This window comes from Sinocyclocheilus grahami, unplaced genomic scaffold, assembly GCF_001515645.1.
Source record: "Sinocyclocheilus grahami isolate Dianchi unplaced genomic scaffold, SAMN03320097.WGS_v1.1 scaffold1381.1, whole genome shotgun sequence".
Lineage (NCBI taxonomy): Eukaryota > Metazoa > Chordata > Actinopteri > Cypriniformes > Cyprinidae > Sinocyclocheilus > Sinocyclocheilus grahami.
Genome location: NW_015506560.1, coordinates 42,858 through 54,358, shown reverse-complemented (window position 1 = coordinate 54,358; position 11,501 = coordinate 42,858). Strand labels below are relative to the sequence as shown.

Below are 11,501 nucleotides of genomic sequence, written 5' to 3'. Positions count from 1 at the left end.
GACTGTTGGTTCAACATTCACTGTGGGTGTCGTGGAGGAACGCGACCCTGCACTGACTTGTGTAATGGCGGCCACACTAGTGCACGCCCACAAAAAGGCGGACACAACAGCGCCCCCTTATGTCACAGCTGCCAATCCTGAATCAAGTCAAGTCACGGCTGATTTTCCTGAGTCAACTCAAGTCACCGTTGATCGTCACGAGGCAAGTCAAGTCACCGTTGTTCTTCATGAGTCAAGTCAAGTTACCGTTGATCTTCATGAATCAAGTCAAGTCACGGTTGATCTTCATGAATCAAGTCAAGTCACGGTTGATCGTCATGAGTCAAGTCTAGTCACAGTTGATCTTCCTGAGTCAAGTCTAGTAACAGTTGATCGTCATGAGTCCAATCAAGTCACAGTTTATTATCATGAGTCTAGTCAAGTCACAACTGATATTCATGAGTCTAGTCAAGTCACAACTGATATTCATGAGTCTAGTCAAGTCACAACTGATCGTCATGAGGCAAGTCAGGTCACAGTTGATCGTTGTTCTTCAGGAGTCAAGTCAAGTCACAGCCGATCTTCCTGAGTTCAGTCAAGTCCCGGTTGATCATCATGAGTAAGGTCTAGTCACAGTTGATCGTCATGAGTCAAGTCAAGTTACAGTTCATTATCATGAGTCTAGTTAAGTCACAACAGATCTTCATGAGCCAGGTCTAGTCACAGTTGATTCCCCTGAGTCAAGTCAAGTCACAGTTGATCATCGTGAGGCAAGTCAAGTCACACCTGATCTTCATGAACCAAGTCAAGTCACAGTTGATCGTCATGAATCAAGTCAAATCACAGTTGATTGTCGTGAGGCAAATCAAGTCACACCTGATCTTCATGAACCAAGTCAAGTCACAGTTGATCGTCATGAAGCAAGTGAAGTCACAGTTTCCATTCCTGAGTCAAGTCTAGTCTCAGCTGATCTGCCAGAGCCTCGACACGTCTCAGCTGTTCATCCAGAGTCACTTCACATCACAGCTGATCATCCAGAGTCCTGTCACGTCCTGCCTGTTGCACCCAGATCCTCATGGACTGTACTTCAGTGTCCCAGACTGGCATCCAGCGGGGAGGACCCACCGCTGGTGTCGGCAAGTGCAGCTGGTATCCCTAAACCAGCACTCTTAAGCCCTCCAGTTCCTGAACTGTTTCCCCTGTCTGTAGCGCTTCCCACAATGGGGATCGCTTTATGGTGTATTTGGGCTGCGTACACCACCACTGAAACTTTAGAGACGGTGGCGGCCACTGCGACGTCTCCCGAGGTGGCGGCTGATGCTGCAGATCCTTCCGAGGTAGAGGCGCATGCTGCCATGTTCCCCGAGGCGATGGCGCCAATGAACTATTGTCCTGTCCTGCACTGGTCAAGGAGACCATTTCTGAATCCCCAGTCAATGATTCAGATCAGCCAATCACACATTCACTATAGAACACTCACTCAGATTCCTTTCAACTGCCGAGTATTGTTTGCGCATATCGCTAGTTGTGATAGCTATGATTCGGAGCCTGCTTTAGTTTCTTAGCCTTGCCTTGCCTTGCCTTGTCTGTTTTCTCGGTTTCTGATCTTTGCCTGTGTACCTGGATTTATCCCTCTAGTCTCGCTCTTTTGATTATGTTCACCGATCTTTGACCTACGCTAGCCCTAGGATTAATCTTGTGTCTTGCCCGCCATATACCTGTTTGACCCATGCCTGTTATGACCACGTCTCTTAAATAAAAGCATGCAGATGGATCCGCACGTCTCACGTCTCTGTCGTCCCATAACAACTATATTTCATGACTGTACTAGCAACTACACAATGAAACTATGGATATCTTGTGTGTGGGTGATCTAAAGTAATGTTCCTTTGATATTTCATGATAAATTCGTTTTTTGAACCAATGATTCTGCAAATGCAATGCTTGTTTAAAGAAAACGTTTTGAATGTTGGACAGCCTGTGTTACAAATAATGAGTAGAAATAAGTTTTCAATTTTGTGACTAGAGTTTTGAAAAATGACATCAAGGTTGTAAAAAAACAGTATTATTACTCTAAAGCAATTGTGATAAATGTGTAAATGATTAGGAAAACTGCATTTCCTGTGTTGAGTGTATGATTGACCGAATAGTTATCAATTTAGGGCCCATCGAAATTGTACCATGTTCATTTGATAGAATGACAAATTACAGAGTTTTGTTTGTTGTGTTTGGACAAACGGTACATAAATGTTTGTGATTTGTGTAAAAACTTTTTCAGATATTTTAAAGCATTGGTTGGTTGTATTAACTGTTGTGAAAAACATTTGAGAGAAAGAAAGAGGTGCAAGTGGAAAAGTTTGTGGAGTGTGTAGAGAAAGGGCTGTAACAAAAGATAAGAAGAGTAGAACAGGTAGAAAGAGATGAGCAGAGTGGAGGGCATAAAAAATAGGAGAGGAGAAGGAGAGGGAGAAGAGATGAGTGGAGTGGAGTGGAGGACATTGATGTAGTGGAAAGATCAAGAGGAGAAACTGTAAGAAGACATGGAGAGAGATAGGGCTGTAGTACTCGAGTCCAGACTCGAGACATTTTTCTATCGTCTCGGACTTGTCTCGGACTCGTTGGTGTTTGCACTCGGACTCGCCAAATGTTCTCGTTGGTCTCGACCGAGTCCAGCAATATGCTATTTTCTCCTTCGAAACAAAACCACATTTGCATGTCGCGCCTGAAAACGCGTGGAAAACGCTAGGCGCGCCGCTTTCTCCTTCTTTCCAAAGCACTCTGTAGCCTGCGCTCTATGCTTGCGCTCCCGTGGCGTCTGCCATTGCTAAGCAACTATGACCTGCGCTCTCCATGAAGACGCGGAAGTTTCAGCAAAGGAGAAATGGATTTCCAGCATTAAAAATCCCTTGCTCTGCTACTAAATTTATTTATTTTTTAAATGGCTATCCTTGTACAGCTATGATCAGCTGTTTCTCCATCATGGCTTAGCTTTCAATTTTGTTACGGGAAAGGATGACGCTGATTGGTTGATTCTTGTCACATGACCCGCGGTGCACTTGCTGCATTCTGAAAAGTTTAGATGTTTCTAATTTAATTTTCTACCTGTTAGATTGTGTTTTATAAACGTCTACACCTACCCCAGCCTTAAAATCACCCTTTACAATAATGAAATACTAATTATTGTTGTACAGTGTGACAAAAATGTGTGCATTTATGTGCGCATGCTCAGTAGCGCCAAATGTATCCCTTTTACCGCGCGCATGCGTCATATCCCGAGCTTTGCGTGTGCGCGCTGTGCGAAGGCATCAATCATTTTAATTTTTGACCACAGACACGATGTCAGCAAACAGCAGCATTATACACAATGTTTTTACAAACCACAGAGAATTCTTCGACGGGGCACAGAAGAAGAGGAAACACAAGGCCAACTGCAAATTTTGCAACAAAACTATTGCAGAAACCTGTGGGACATCATCTAATTTCGTAAGGCACCTGCAAAGACACCACAAAGAGAGGTAAGTTGAGCCGGAAGCCATCTTGAACATAAGAATTAGCCTTTGTATTTGACTCTTTGGTAACACTTTACAATAAGGTTAATTCGTTAACTACATTAGTAAACATGAACTAATAATGAATATTCCTTCTACAGCATTTATTAATATTAGTTAACTTTAATTTCAGCATTCACTAATGCATTATTCAAATTACAAGTTGTGTTTGTTAACATTAATGCACTGTGAACTAACAATGAATGAATGAACAACTGTATTTTTATTAAATAATGTTAACAAAGATAAATAAATAGTGTAATAAATGTATTGTTCATTGTTTGTTCATGTTAGTTAATACATTAACTAATGTTAACAAATGACACCTTATTGTAAAGTGTTACCGACTCTTTTTATGAGGTTAGAAATAGGGCTGAAAGATGAATCGTATTTTCATTGTCATTGCAGTATGAACATGTTATTTAGCAATGGGCACCGAAACGTGCTATGAAATAGCAGAGAGCGATGACTCATCTGAATGCCTCTGATTTGCATTAATAAACTCAATGGAATCGTATGCTATTGGTTGTAATGCTCACCGCTGTAAAAAAAATAGTTTTATTTGTTGGCCCTAATATGCACAGTTAGTTATTAATTTATTTATCACAAGTAATCATCATTGCAAAAAAAAAAAAAACTCCGCTGTTATCACACATCGCAGAATTTCCTCATATCGTGCAGGACTATTAGAAATACAAAATCAATGCAAATCAGTTGATATGTCTGCTATAATGATTTAAAAAGAAAATTGATTGATCTCCTGTTGTTCAATTTCAGCACTAATAGAGGATACTGCATTTCTTCTTTTCTCCACAACAAGGACAAATATCCACATTTGCATGCTCTTGCTCTTAAAGTGCTGTCTGTCCCTGCATCTTCAGCACCAGTTGAAAGAGTTTTTAGTGCTGGAGGACTTCTTATGAGGCCCCATCGAGCAAGCCTAGGATCAAAAATGCTCTCATCTCTTATATTTCTCAAGTGCAACAATGGACTTCTGTAAAACAGAAACGAATACTGAGAATGTACAGTATGAGGATTAGATGCAGAGCCAGCTCAGGTCAGGGTCCTGCTATCCCATACTTGCATCCAATTCTGCATCCCCTGGGGGATTTTGATTTGACTGGTACTCCTGAATATGTTATATATTATATGGCCTAAGGCAAACACACACACACACACACACACACACACACACATAGATGTCTGAAGATGTTCATGTTTATTACTTAGTTTTTTTGTTGAAAATGCTCCTTTGGTTTATTACAAGTAATAAGTTCAAGAATGGGAACATGTTCATTGCAGTCATTTTTGGAGTTCAAATGTTTTGTAAATTTTTTAGTGACACCTGTGTTGCTTGTTATTTGTTACAGCCCAGAATGTTATTGTTACACTATAATATTGTTATACACAATTATTATTATAAAGTAGTATAATGTATATAATATTGTATAATATTGTAAAACAATATTGTTACACTATAATAAAAAGACTGAAAATGTGAAGTTGCACTTCAGCTTGTGTGAAATTGCTATACCTAAAGTAAATAAAATGTAAATAAAGTAAATAAAAATAATTTGATCCTACAGCTCCAAACTCGGTCCTAGAGGGCCGGTGTCCTGCCGAGTTTAGCTCCAACCTTAATTAAACACACTTGAACCAGCTAATCAAGCTCTCACTAGACACACTAGTTTGGAGACCCCTGTCCTACAGAGTTGTTACTTTGCACATGCTTTTTGATCATTACAAATAATAATGTAAATTATTTTCTTTGATTAGGAGATATGCTGTCTCTCGCATCACATACATTATCAATAGTTAAGTATGTGGTCTTGAAGAGGATCCTTTTTTTTTCTCTCATTTGGACTCGATCTTGACTTGGACTCAAAACTTTTGGACTCGATCTCGACTAGTCCTAGTCTTGGACTTGTCTTAGACTCGACAAAGCTGGACTTGACTACATCTCTAGAGAGAGAAGAACTGGACAGCAAGTGGAAGGAGATGTAGAAGGTACAGACAAATTTCTAATGAAATCAGTTACCTTAATTGACCATGTAAGAAATCAAGGCCTCTCCTTTAGAGAAGTTAGGACACAAATCTAAAGAGTTCTACACTTCTATATTTCTATTTAAATATTGTGCTATGATTTTTGATCCTAGGACAACTTCTGTTCTTTACAAGTAAATGTCCAAACATTTTTCAGAATTGAAGTTTGAGAGCACGCAGTTGGACAGTCAAGTTTATTTTGAATGAAACAAGAGCATTGATATGGTCCAGAACAACATCACCAGCCACAAAGGAAGAGGCTTGTGGAGATGTTGAGACAGGAGCTTGTCAAGCATGGATTCAGCCATCTTACATTTGTTCTCCGATGATGCAAGCGCAGCAAACATGTAGCGTTGATAAAATGCAATGAAATTCTCTTCCAGATGGAAATGAAAGCAAGATCAATAATTCAGCATAATTCATGTACAAAAGATATGTCCACCACAGTGCTGTAAAACACTGATCTCTAGTTATCAGAAGACTTTGTTTGCGGTTCTTGGTGGCACAAACAGATTTTAAGTTTGAAGGGGCAATACGTTTTTCACGTAGGTGATAAAAGTTAGATATTTTTTACAGTTTTTCTCAGTCGCTTTTGTGCATTTCTCGAATCATCCTTAATATTTGCAAAGAAATATTTGCATTTCTCAAAACAATTTGTACAAACAGCACCACACAATGGATTACCTGCAAAAGCCTGTAACTTCCTCAAAATCTTTAGTTCATCTCTAAAAAGTAAGTATTTATGTCAATGAACATATCAGTGCCATCAGAATGAAAAGTGCTTGTGTCATTGTTCACAAACAAGATAGTCAAAATGCTTAGTCATGTTGTCAATATAACAGTGCACACTCTCTTATATAACCTGACAAAAAAACTATGGCAACAGTTTGGATGGCAGTTACTGTATTGAAATGCAGAAGGCTGCACTTCTTCTGTAAGCCATATATCCATTTCAAAAGTACAAATTTACACACTACTGTATGTGGGGAATTGATTGAAAGAGACTGGATAGGATTCACAGTACAACGTCACTGTGATGTAGAAAAGAAAAATAAATATGGGCACCAAGGCAAAAATACAAAATTAGAAAGGCAAACACAGGAAACCCACCTCAGCCATTGTAAGCCTTGACTGACAACATGGTCCACAATAGTCAAATTTCATCTGATATGCGCCTATGTCCTTGGCCTCTTCTGTCTTTTCCTCTGTTTTGCCTCTGTACCCTTCCACCATGCATCCTTACTCATATTCTTCCTCTCAGCAGTTGATGATAGTTTCCTGGATGTTCATCCATTGTCAGAATTTGTAACTCTTGTGTTGTCCTCTGTCTACATGCTTTCCAATTGAAGGTTCATGAGATGCACTTTTGAGCTATTTCAGAGAACTGGTTTATCATTGGTTGATCTACATTCTCTTCTTTAGTGAAAGTCAAGATTCACCTGCACAATTCATGGCAAATTTACAAAAATCTAATAGAAAAGTGTAGAAAATATGCTTGACAGTTTATAGATAAATCATTTTGCATTGAATTGCTTATACGATGAACTAATGAGATGTATTGAATGGTAAGACTATTGCACAGAGAGCTATATAATACATTTTGAGCAACTTGACAACAGCAACTGATAATGTAGGAAACCGCAGACAAATATACATAATCATTTGTATGAATGTACCAAAGCAATCACAACTTGTTCAAAAGAATGAGAAACTGCTTTTATGATGTACACAAGTGACTAGATGAGGTGGAGGTTGAACAAGTAGTTTTGAGAATTTCATTTCTGATCTGAGAAATGCACCAAAGTGACTGAGAAAAACTGTAATATTACCTGATGTAAACTATGGCAACCATTTGGAGGACAGTTACTATATTGAAATGTAGAAGGCTGCACTTCTTATGTATGCGATATCCATTTCAAAAGTACAAATTGACAAATTACTGTATGTGGGATATTGATTGAAAGAGACTGGATAGGATTCACGGTTACACTTTTACTATAGTGTTACTATAGTGTTTTAAATACAAATTTAGACAGGCAAATACAGGAAACACCCCTTAGGCAGAACTTTGCTTTTGCATGCCACACTGTATGAAGAATTTCAGAGAACTGGTTTATCATTGGTTGATCCACATTCTCTTCATTTGTGAAAGTCAAGATTTATCTGCACAATTCATGGCAAATTTACAAAAAGACTAATTGAAATGTGTAGAAAATATGCTTAGTTTATGACAACTAGGTAAACCATTTTGCATTTAATGACTTACATGATGATTGCACAGAGCTATATAATAAATTTTGAGCAACATGACAACAGCAACTGATAATGTAGGAAACCGCAGACAAATGCACAATCATAATCAATTGCATGAATGTACCAAAGCAATCGCAACTTGTTCAAAAGAATGAGAAACTGCTTTTATGATATGCACAAGTGACTAGATGATGTGGAGGTTGAACAAGTAGTTTTGAGAATTTAATTTCTGACTCTAGAAAAGCAACAAAGCGACTGAGAAAAAGTGTATTTCGTTTAGATATACACAATATATATTAAACAAAACTCCGTTTGAAAATTGCAATAAACATATATTTTCATTGGCATATGTGTGCATCTACCACTGAATATATGTTATAATCAATAGAGAACACACCTATAGATTTGATGTTAATATTTACCTTTAATAAACACATTACTAGAAAAAAAATCACAGTGCTTCATTTTGCAGTAAAGTTGAACTGTTTGGTTAAGATTAGTTTGTGTTTAGATAGCTGTTAATTGTTTTGAGAAGTATATTACATTGGAGAAAAGTGTCAAATCGATTGAGAAAAACTGTAACATTATGTATATACCATACATAAGCAGAAACAACCCTCAATATTCTAAGGCTTGTCATCCACACTAATAATCCACCTCCTTCTTTTGGGTTTTAGAAAGTTGGCAGTTCTTCAACAGAATCATAGTTTTATCAGTGTCTCATGGCGACTCCTGCATACACCACATCTTCCTCCTCTTGAACTCTCTGAAAGAAGCACAAGCTGCATGTTCACATCACACATGTAGTTATCAAGAACATTACTGACCATTTATCAGACAGACTAAAACTGATGTAGTGCTGTTGTGTGTGTGATAGGTCACTGGTTCTCAACCACGTTCCCTCACTCACTGCTGAAATAATACACACAATGTACACAACAATAAATGTTCTTACCGATTTTTGTGCTTTTCTTTTGTAGAATGTTGGATCAGCAAATGTTATTTCTTCATTACTGCGAACTGTTGAAAACAATGACAGATGTGTAAAAACACCAAAACAAAAATAAAAGATGCTTGAGAATTATTGTAGTGTTTTCTTTGCAACACTGTATTACATTATTTTAATAGTAATACTTCAGGGTTGCTGAATGCTTGATTCTGATTGGTTGAAGAGCTGGTTGATGAAGGTGTGCATTCATTTCATTTGCACGGTTCATTTTTTATGACCCGTGCAGCTAATGTAGTTCCAGTCAGGTCTTGTTGGCATTTTATAGTTTGCCAAATGATTTCATTTATTTCAAAGGTCCTTATCCTTACAGCAGGGCAATAAGGTTTTTTGAAAAGAGAAAAATAAATAAATTTAAAAAAATAATTAATCTTGATTTTTATTTTTTTTTAACGTTCAGGGGTAGAAAATGGATAAATAGCTTGAATGTTCAATCTCTGCATGTGGGCAGGAATGAAACGCCCCTTTCTGCTGATTGGTCAAGCAAATATCAAATCGTGCCATCATCAGTTCTTCAAGTTCCACAGAATAAAGGCAGTTTCTAATAAAAAAAATAAAATAAAAAAAACTACGCGTTTCAGAAAGGCGGGGCATAGAGGAGAACAACAGGCATTAAACTGTAAATACTGTACATCTAAAAGAAACTTCAGATGCTTTTGTTGACACTGATTTAATTGGTAACAGCCTAGTGTCATATCATTCTAATTTAACTGACTAAAGTTGGAGATACACTTAATGCCTAGCTGAAATATTATAAGACTAATAAGCATTAAGCTGTGTCGTCAGTCAGTCGTTTCCCATCATGCTTTTGATCAGCACAGTCGGTGGAGAGCAACTGCGCTCGACTGCACAATCCGACTCAGCTGCCTCGCCGTCGTGAGAGCTTTTTGACACACATCAGCATGACATCAGAGCAAGTCGGACATAACTCGGACACTTTTCTAACCGGCATGCATCTTGTGGTGATCACCGGTGATCGGTTCGGCGCAGATTTTGCTCATCTCAAACAAGCCTAATGTCATACAACGATCGATCTGCACAGTGCTAACAGCCAAAACCTGGATATTTTAAGCAATATAGAAATCCTGGCAAGGGTGCGTCCCATAAAAATGGCCTGTATGGTCACCCTATGAATAAAGGACCAAGTTCTTACTGACGTGGTCTGGATCTTCATTAAAAATAAAGTTCATCCAATCATCCTAATGTTGGGATCAGAAGGAAGGCAATGCAAAAACTGTATTTTTCCACAACTTGGAAATATACAGCATCTTGTTGTCTTCAGAGCCATCTTTATCACTTGGTTTCTGCATAGACCTTCTTCTTCTTCTTTTAGGATTTAATGGCGGTTGGCAAACCAACTTAAAAGATGCATTCCCACCACCTACTGGAAAGAAGTGTGAAGTGCACAATGAATAGGAACTTTAGAAACAAGAGCTACCTTAAAAAAAAAAAACGGTATCCTAAATCCTATTAATCAATCCTGTTTCCTTTAAATAAATAACTAATTCGCAATATATTCTTGATTGCTTAGATCCATCGCCTAACAAAACCTGGAGTGACAGATCATTTATTTCCAGATACCTTAAAGCTTGACTTAGTTGGAAACGTTCTCTTTCATAAGCCTCACATTTTATAAGTACATGTTCTACAGTTTCTGTTAACCCACATTTGTCACAATTTCATTTTCATGTTTTCCTATTCTATGTAAGCACTGATTTAATAAACAATTACCAATACGCATTCTTGCTATTATAATGTTTTTCTTTATGCAACCAAGGAGGAATTACTGACCTAGCCACAGTAGGAGCAATATGTATATAACTTAAACCCATTTTCTGTGCTTCCTCATTGGCCTTCCATCCAAAGCTTGATAACTTTTTGTATTCATATTCCCAACAGTCCTTCAACACCATTTTGACTGGATGAACGTCCGAATGTCCTTTTATACTTATCCAGTACCTCATCCTTAACTTGAGCCTACAAATTTCTTGAGGCATCTCGCCCATCTCTACCGGAACTGCTGATAATGGGGACGATCTAAAAGCTCAGCAACAAATTAGCATTGCTTGTGATTGTATTGCCTCTAATTTTAAAAGTTGTGTTTTAGATGCTATATACCATACTGCCACAATATATTCTTTTAAGGGACTGTCTGCAAGCTCCCCAATCAACTCCTGCTAGACATCTCATTACATTTAATGCTTTTTTGCATTTGTCCATCAATTTCTGAATATGGATTTTCAAATTCAACTTCGAATCCATCCATATTCCTAGAAATCGAACAACTGATGTTTGCTCCAACTCTTGACCATAGGGGGAAGTCGTGGTGGTCAGAGAGTCGGACTCATAACCCAAAGGTTGCGGGTTCGAGTCTCGTACCGGCAGGGATTGTAGGTGGGGGGAGTGAATGTACAGCGCTCCCACATATCACGTCACTTTTTTTTTTTTTATACATTTTAATATTAACTGTAGATTCTTCTTTGAAAACATATCACCTGAGTTTTTGCTACAGAAAACCGGAAACCCCATTCATTAGCCTAATTCTCTACATTATTAACAGCAGTCTGCATACACCTTTCCACGTATGCAACATTACGTCCTCTTTTCCACAACGCACCATCATCTGCATACAAAGATCTTCCTATCCCACTATCAACCATTATAAAAATGTC

General features: G+C 38.1%; 1 long non-coding RNA gene across 1 annotated transcript; it reads right to left on the bottom strand.

The window, feature by feature from the left end:
• Nucleotides 1–8,462: 8,462 nt before the first annotated feature.
• On the bottom strand, nt 8,463–10,022 carry LOC107569795 (uncharacterized). Its single transcript, XR_001606950.1, has 3 exons — nt 9,987–10,022; nt 8,779–8,843; nt 8,463–8,589 (listed from the first exon to the last, which is right to left on the bottom strand). It is a non-coding gene; the product is annotated as an uncharacterized lncRNA (long non-coding RNA).
• Between the last annotated feature and the right edge of the window lie 1,479 nt (nt 10,023–11,501).